Raw genomic sequence first — 8,513 nt, 5'->3', positions numbered from 1 at the left:
AAGGTTCCAATTCATTAAATGGACAAGGGCAAGCTTTTTTTTTTTTTTTTTTTGTATATAACATTTCTGTCCCCCTCACTTCTGAAATGATGGCTACGCCCCTGAATCCACTACATGCCTTTAAGGAAGTAAAAGGTCTTTTATAATTGTAAAAATGTCTAGCTTCAGGTCATGGTTCACGTGTCTTTATGATGTGAAATCTGTATTGGTTGTTATAAAGTAAACATATGAATAACTTTTTTATTGTTAGTAATAACTAAAGATGAACACTTACTGGACTGAAGCAACATTTCTTGATTATCCATGCATCCATTTTTAGAGAAATCATGTTAAAATGTATTAAATGTTTATTTGTTCATCTCTCAATCATCATTGTATTGCATTGCATTATATGTTTTTAAACTACAGAGCTTTGATTGACTAAGATTTAAATATAATCTCCATCTTACTAAGATATTATTGAGATATAGATATATAGAGATAACAACTGATATGTGTATAATTTTATGCAAGTAGCTCTTATAAAGACCTAATTGCTTTACATTACAAGCTATCAGAACTTCATCTCGTTTTCTAACTATGGGTTAAAAACAGTGCACAGTTCGCACAAATATATTTCTGTCAGTTCTATAGAGTCTGTTTCTGACCTGAGGCCTAGTTGCTAAAAAAAATAGAATATAAAATTCATAATGAAAAGCAGTATTGTGACACTTTTTTGATTTGTAAGATAGAAACCAAACAATAAAAATACAACCAACTAACTGCAGTAGTAACAAATCTAAAAGCAGTTAAAGAAGACAACATGTGTCATAGAGATCACCTCTAGTGCTGCGAAAGGGAAAGTGCAGGTTGGGATGTTACACTTGAAACCATGTGACAAAACCTGAAACTAAAGCTAAAGTTGAACTCTTTGGCCTGAAAGGAAAGCTCTACTGTATGTTTGGCACAAACCATATGCAGCAGCTTCCAGGTAACACCATCCCTGACCTGCTATGCATTTTGACAGGAAAAATGCAATGCAAGCTTGTTTGCATTAAAGGCTGCTTTGCACTTTGTGTCATAAAATTTCAAATGCAATATGTCTTATTGGTTGTCTAAATAGGACACGTAACAATTCTGAGTTAAAGCAGACTCCAAACCATTAAATGTCTCTTTTTATTGTCACGCCAGTAGGTGGCGATAAGTCTTAATGATCGAGTCATTCAATGATTCATTCAACCAGTTTGCTCAAAAACACCACCTAGTGCGTTTTGCTCCAAATATCAAGAGGAATACAGATTGGTGTCGTTGATTATTCACCTATAGATATGGAGTTAGCAGTGTTGTGTGAACTGTTCAAACTGTACTTAAAGGGATAGTTCACCCTCATGTCGTTCTAAACCCGTAAGACCTTCGTTCATCTTCGGAACACAAATTAAGATATTTTTGATGAATTCTGAGAGCTCTCTGTCCCTCCCATAGACAGCAATGTAATTACCACGATCAAGGTCCAGAGACGTAGCAAGGAGATCGGTAAAATAATCCATGTGACATCAGGGGTTCAACCGTAATATCACGAAGCTGTTCTGTGTCAGCTGCCTCACGCGGATACGTTGTTTACGTCGTTTACGCTTTGATTTGAACGAAAACAGCGTATCCGCCTGGCGCAGCTGACACATATGCTGTTTACGTTCAGTGGATATTCGCCAAAATGGCGCTAGGGTGACGCGGAGGAGACAAATTGTTGAATAAAGTGGGTTTTTTTCCCTTTGCGCTCAAAAAGTATTCTCGTAGCTTCGTAAAATTACGGCTGAACCCCTGATGCCACATGGATTATTTTACCGATCTCCTTGCTACGTTTCTGGACCTTGATCGTGGTAGTACCCTTGCTGTCTATGGGAGGGTCAGAGAGCTCTCAGATTCCATCAAAAATATCTTAATAGGTCTTGCGGGTTTGGAACGACACGAGGGTGAGTAATTAATGACAGAATTTCCATTTTTGTGTGAACTATCCCTTTAAGTAAATGTATAGCCTACCTTTATGGAAATTGACTCAAGTAAAGTTGCTCATTAGAAAATTACTTGCTAACACTTTATATTACAGTGTCCTTGTTATGACGTTACAAGTACTACTTACTATTAGAATAACAACAACAGTAAATTATGCATATTACACGCAACTAACCCTATAGTTGAGTAGTGGGAGTCTATGTTAGAATATGTAAGAGTTAAAGGGATTATTCATCAGAAAATAAAAATAAGAATAGGCCTACCATACTTGATACTTTGTTGTATGTGGCATGTTTAATGATAATCGTGGTTACTATCTAATGACTTACTAAAAGTCATCGCGCGACTGCAGAAATAAATCATTCAGACCTCTTTGCGACAGATTCAATGGAACCGAATTGATCTAAAGTCTCGCGAAGTGGATTCGTCATGACCGGTCGATCAGCAAAGCTTTTTTTGCTGTTATCTTTTTGTGTAACGTAACGGAGAAATGTATAGGTTATATGGAGAAATGTATTGTAGTAAAAGTGTCAATAGAGCTCTTTAACATAGTGAATAAAAAGTAAGCAACAAAAGCAGAAAAATATGTCAACAAAAATGTTTAAACTCAAGTAGACTTTCCAAAAAACTTTCATCTTCAGACCATGCAATAGACCTAGATCTTCCACACATCTCTGAAATGCTACTGGAGTTTTATTTATTTATTTATTGATTGCCAAAACACATCCATACTTATTTAAAGCCTTTCAAATATCATGTGTGACCTCTAGTGGTTAGGAGAGTGATGTACAGTCACAGACACTGCAGTGTTTTGTTTCCTCGTGCATTTTTAAGCCTGAAGTCTGAAAGTCATTTGATTTAATTTAACCAACACTTGAAACAAGTTACATGTACTTAAGAAGCAAATTGCGTGAGATATTAAAAGCTGCTTTTAGAAAATAACTTGGCTTGTAATTTGATTTGCAATCAAGAAGAATACAATTAGAATTAATAAATACAATATCAATACAAACAACAATATTATATCTATGAATAAAATTAAACGCATCCATGTTTCCAGTAGTGTAACATCAGAGCTTTTTGTGCCTGACATACAGTTTTGGGATACTTAGAAGATTTCTAAACGGCTAAATAGTATATCAACATATTTGGGACACAAGCCTTTATTTATTGCTGCTTGTTTTGATCGTGCTCTTTGGATAAATCACCTTTTTCCATTCACTCAGTATTTAAATAAGCAGTCTGTATTCAAAAGGAAGCATCTGAAGTGTTTTAAAATTACATTTGAATAAGCAATTCATTAACTGGTAAAAGGCCATAAAGCGTTACAGTAAATGACCCTACTTTTAAGCCACAATAAATACATTTCATAGGCTATCATTTGCATAATGTAATAGATAAATGCCCAAACTGATCATATGTCTGCAGTTTTGCAGTTCTGCTGTAGATGGCAGTGTAAGAAAGAGGCAGGGTGACCAAGGATCGGCTGGTTCGCATGCCTCTGTTAGCCCCTTCAGTAACATATCGTTCTTTGTCCATTGATGGACATTCAAAAGTAGTCACATATTCTGACAAAATATATATTTTTTGCATACATCATACAAATATTTTCATTTTTCTGAGCATGAAATGCACTTATATTTTTCTCGTCCACTGTCTTTGGCATCACATCTCATGATAGTCACAGGTTTTTGGGACTTGTTGTTGTGCTGTCACTCATTGTACTACTGCACTGTGATCTGTCATCTTTAATTTACAGCTCAGGTGTTTGGCTCGAAACCTTCTGTCCCATAAGCAAAGACCTTCAGATTGTGTGCTTTTGTCCAGTACGTCCCACACCAGCCAGGGAAGTGTCGCTGAGATGAATAAGGTGTGAACCTGTGCCTTCACCTCACACGAAGATATCTGAGCTGTTGATATCAAACCTCACAAATGGATGTGGATGACGAACAACCTACAGCACACTATTTGAACATATTATATCATACTTGAATGAAATGCAGACACTTTGCATGTAAGATTTTGATGTCCCCGTACTGAAAAGTAAATTAGATTTAAGTTCTGAGAAGAAAGCATCCATAACATAGCACCCGTGATATTTGACTTCAAATACAAAAATCATTAAAAAATGTGATATTTATGTCAACATAAATGAGAAAAATTCACAATGCCATTCCAAAGATATTTTTGGAACATTGCCCACATTTTCATAAACCGTCTTGAAAAAGGCATCATCTGAAAAGTAGCACTTACTATTCAAATGTTTCCCCCTTTTTGTCTATAACACTCTTATGATATTTGTTTCATAATTAATAATTTTTTCAAGGCAGCGTGTTTTATCCAACATCTGTGTTATTTTCACACACTATGCTTGCCAAAAGCCCAGCATCCAGCCTCAGCCGGTCATCTGAGGACGCTGGCTTATTTGCTTCAGAGTCGCTCGTGTTTTGATTGAGGTCGAGTCCAGGGGAACAGCAGAGTCTTAACAGACAGGTCATCAAGGCAGACAAAGGTTGATAAGTGAAATTCCTGGGCTCCTCCGACAGAAAGAGCGTTTCACCATATGTTTCAGCTTACATTCTTCATGCAGCGCCTCTACAGTACCTTATCTTGCTCATGCTGTGTCCGGCGGGGGATCTGAAGACCAGCAGCTCCTCCTCAACACCCTTCCCCCGTTACATGAGCCGCTCACTGACTGTCATTGATTTCCCTTTTCTTATGAGGCTTGCCTCAATAACATACAATCAGCTTCTATAAAATCAAGCAGAAATGTAATTATAATGACGCTTTCACAAGTTATAACACCAAGGGATGTAAAACAGAAGACCTAAGAGTGAAACACTTAAAGAGAATTGTATTTTTGTTAATTAAAATATTATTTTAAAAGAAAAATGTAAAAACACTATAGCGAGTATAATGAAAATATGGTTTATATTAACTATGAATTTAGCATTAAAAATAATGTTCGATTCTGGAAAACATACCTTACAGAAGTAAAAAGTATGAAATACCATATGATCAATATACACTATCTTTCAAAAGTTTGGGTCAGTAATATGTTCTTTTCTTTTCGTTTATTCAGCAAGGATGCATTAAATTGATCGAAAGTGACAGTGAACTCTTTTATAATGTTACAAAAGATTTTTTATATTCCAAATAAATGCGGTTAGATGCTTTTGAACCTGCTTTTCATCAAACAATCCCTTTTTTCTATCACAGTTTCTACAAAAATATGAATATTGATAACATTTCAACATTGATAATAATAATAAATGTTTCTTGAGCAGCAAGTCAGCATATCAGAATGATTTCTGAAGATCATGTGACTCTGGAGACTGGAGTAATGATGCTGAAAATTCAGCTTTGATCACAGAAATAAATTACATTTTACAATATATTAAAGTTTTTACTGTATTTTTTATCAAATAAATGCAGCCTTCATGAGGATATGAGACTTCTTTAAAAAACATTTTAAAAATATCGCCATCCCCAAAATTGTGAACTGTAGTCTTTATGATTTTGCACTTACAGTAAAATATTATAAATAGTCAAATATTAAAATAGTGTTCCAAATATTTATCGTTTTCAAATTTATCGTGTTCTGTGTTTGTGTTTTGTGCAATAGTTGAACAAAATAAGATATATATATATATATATATATTATTCATATGTTTAATTTTTCAGCTTCCAAATTTGAAGCCTTTTATCTATAAAATATTTCATATAATACATAGCAGATATGTTTGCCTATTTTACTAACAATTCAGGATTTGCCTTGTTTATTTTACATGAATCAAAACTATGCAAGACATATTATTACACACTTGTAATAATAACTTTAATGAGCTTCTGCCTAAAATTAATTCATGTTAGCTAACTGTCTGATTCTATGATCTTGAGCTGTCTATTCGTGAAATATTACTTGGACACATTCACTTCTGCTGTGTAATGTATAGACACATGCATTTTCTGTAAAGCTGCTTTGAAACAATGTGTATTGTGAAAAGCGCTATAGAAGTAAATTTGAATTGATTTGAATATTTCTCTACTCAGTGTCTCATAATGCACAGCAGCAAACACACACGTGCAGGAGTTTTCAGTGAACTCTGATCACATGTCTGGTGTTGATGAAGTCACGTGACTCATATAGGGCGAGTGCTGAATGAAGCTGGAGCGCTGCTGAGTGTAAATGCTCTTTTCATGACTGTGCTGAGTGAGTGTCTGTCTCTCCTGAGCAACACAAGGCAAACATCTGTTCTCAGCTCGGGACATTTCTGTGCTTTATGTGCTCCCTGCGTCCAGGTCAAAAGATCACGGCACTCTGCTCACAAAACACAACCTGTGGCTGTTTTCTAATGTGCACTGACAGGCCTAGCGTGCAGCAAATTATGTGAACCCCAGTTCAACACTAAAAGCTTTTGTATGCGTGAGCTGTTTTGGACAAAATACAGAGTTAATGCTTGTACTGCACTGCAGTCAGAAATCAGCCAATGTTTCACATTCATAAATATGTATGCATTATTGTACTGCAATGAAAGAGCAGATAACAGAGATAAAAATGTAAAAAAAAAAAAACTTTGATGTTGGCTTAACCTCTTAAGACCCTGCGGCCTCATATGAGGACGCCGGGACTAAAAGCATGTTTATTACGCATTTTGAAAGACATAACAAATGAATAGGGAAATAAATGATATTTCTATATTCTATAATGAGAAAACCTGTTTATGGCCATTTTACACACATTTTGCAGAAAGAAAAATAGTATATTGAATCATTCTGTTATAACATAGTTGAGAATCATCTTTATACAAAGTTTGATAAAAAAAAAAAAAATCTTGAAAACTAAAAGTGTATTGGTGATTTTAAAAAATCTATTGTTTTTGCCTATGCATGTTCATTCATGTCTTTTTATTATTTTTTTTAAAGAAATTGAGTCCCGTTGTATACCGAGGACATAGCATAACTTATGAATGAAATATCATTTTTAATATATATATTTTTACATTATAATTAGAGGGAATTCGTTTTAAGTAGGTGTAGGCTATAAAAGCGTCTAAATAAAAAATATAATAAATGATTGTAGGCTATAGGCAATACTTTACAGCTAAATATTGTTGCATGCATCTGGTGTGTTCACAAGAAGAGAAGAACACCTCGCCTGCACGCACGGTTTGCACCTCGTTTTCCAGAGCGGTGAATGTGCCCGAGGCACGAGAGGGGCGCAACAGAGGAGGATTCAGGACGGACACTTTTGTTCAGAAAAGTGGGTTAATTTTCAGCCACACACCCGCTGAGCGCCTCTCATGTCCCGCAGTGTCCATGCTGGAAATCAGTCTGATGTGTGCCCTCTGATCACGGAGATGAAGGATAAATAGGAGCTTGTGCTCCAGATGAGTGTTAAATGACTTGCAATTGTGCTTTGTGTCAAATTTAAGCCCGTGTGCTCCGCCCTTTGTGGGGGTGACCGGGGCTAGTTGTCACACGCTGAAATGGTGTATCACCAGGCTGCATTTGTGGTCCAGCCAAAAAAATGCGTTCTCAAACGCAGTTTTGAATATTGGTTTTAAACATTGAGTCGGTGGATTGTTCTCTCCGTCCTCCAAACTAAAATGTAATAACACTCAACTATAGACTAGGATAGTAAAGGCACACCTAGCCTATTTCTAAGTAGGCTAGTAAATAAAACAAAGATTACTGGCTACGTTTTTACAAGAAATGTCATTTTAGCATTTAAAAATTTTACTTTACTTCGGAGTATTAGGATGCTTGCTGTGTCTTAGTGATATTTGCTAGCAATATCTGAGTGAAAGTTGTTTCGCCATTTGTTTTCAGTGTAGATTTTAAGGTTATACTGTGTTCTTCTAAGGACAAGTGTAGCCTAACTATTGTTCATAAATGGCAAGTCGAGGCAAGCTGTCACATGTTAAACATTTTCATTTAGAAAACATAGACCGTGCGCTGTTTTACTTTGCTGATTATTTAATTGTTTGTGTTTCATAAATGTTTAGCTGATGGCAGGTTCCATTGTGACAAGTTACCCCACATAGTATTCATTAAAAAATAATCTAATTAAAATGTTATCTAAATATTATATTCATTTTATACATTTATTGCAGTGCATTTTTTTGTGTCTTTAAGCTGAAATTGAGTCACCTGCATTGGGCATAAAGTAATTAATAAAGTAAGAAAACTACAATGTTCAAAGAATAGTTTTACAAATGTTTTTATAATAATCAAACTGATTCCACAGACACCACTTATTCTGCACGACATTTAACGCGGCTCATTACAACGCAGCTCATTAATATAGAATTTACCTGTTGTTTTACAGCAACTCATCAACGGGTTTGAAGTTTTTGAAGTTTTATAAACATAAGTTAAGTATAGAGAATATGCGCTGGGTGCAGTGGCGTGTCCCCCGCGGGCACCTGCAGGAGGCGGGGTCCGTCAGTGGGTGTTCTGGGGGGGCGTGGATGGAGCTCAAGCCCCGCCCCTTTCTCAGCCCAGCCTCATATGAAGAGACC

Source organism: Sinocyclocheilus rhinocerous, unplaced genomic scaffold (genome assembly GCF_001515625.1).
Source record: "Sinocyclocheilus rhinocerous isolate Xijiao unplaced genomic scaffold, SAMN03320098_v1.1 scaffold2119, whole genome shotgun sequence".
Classification (NCBI taxonomy): domain Eukaryota; kingdom Metazoa; phylum Chordata; class Actinopteri; order Cypriniformes; family Cyprinidae; genus Sinocyclocheilus; species Sinocyclocheilus rhinocerous.
The sequence above is the reverse complement of the archived record's forward strand: the minus strand, read 5'-3'. Positions refer to the sequence as shown.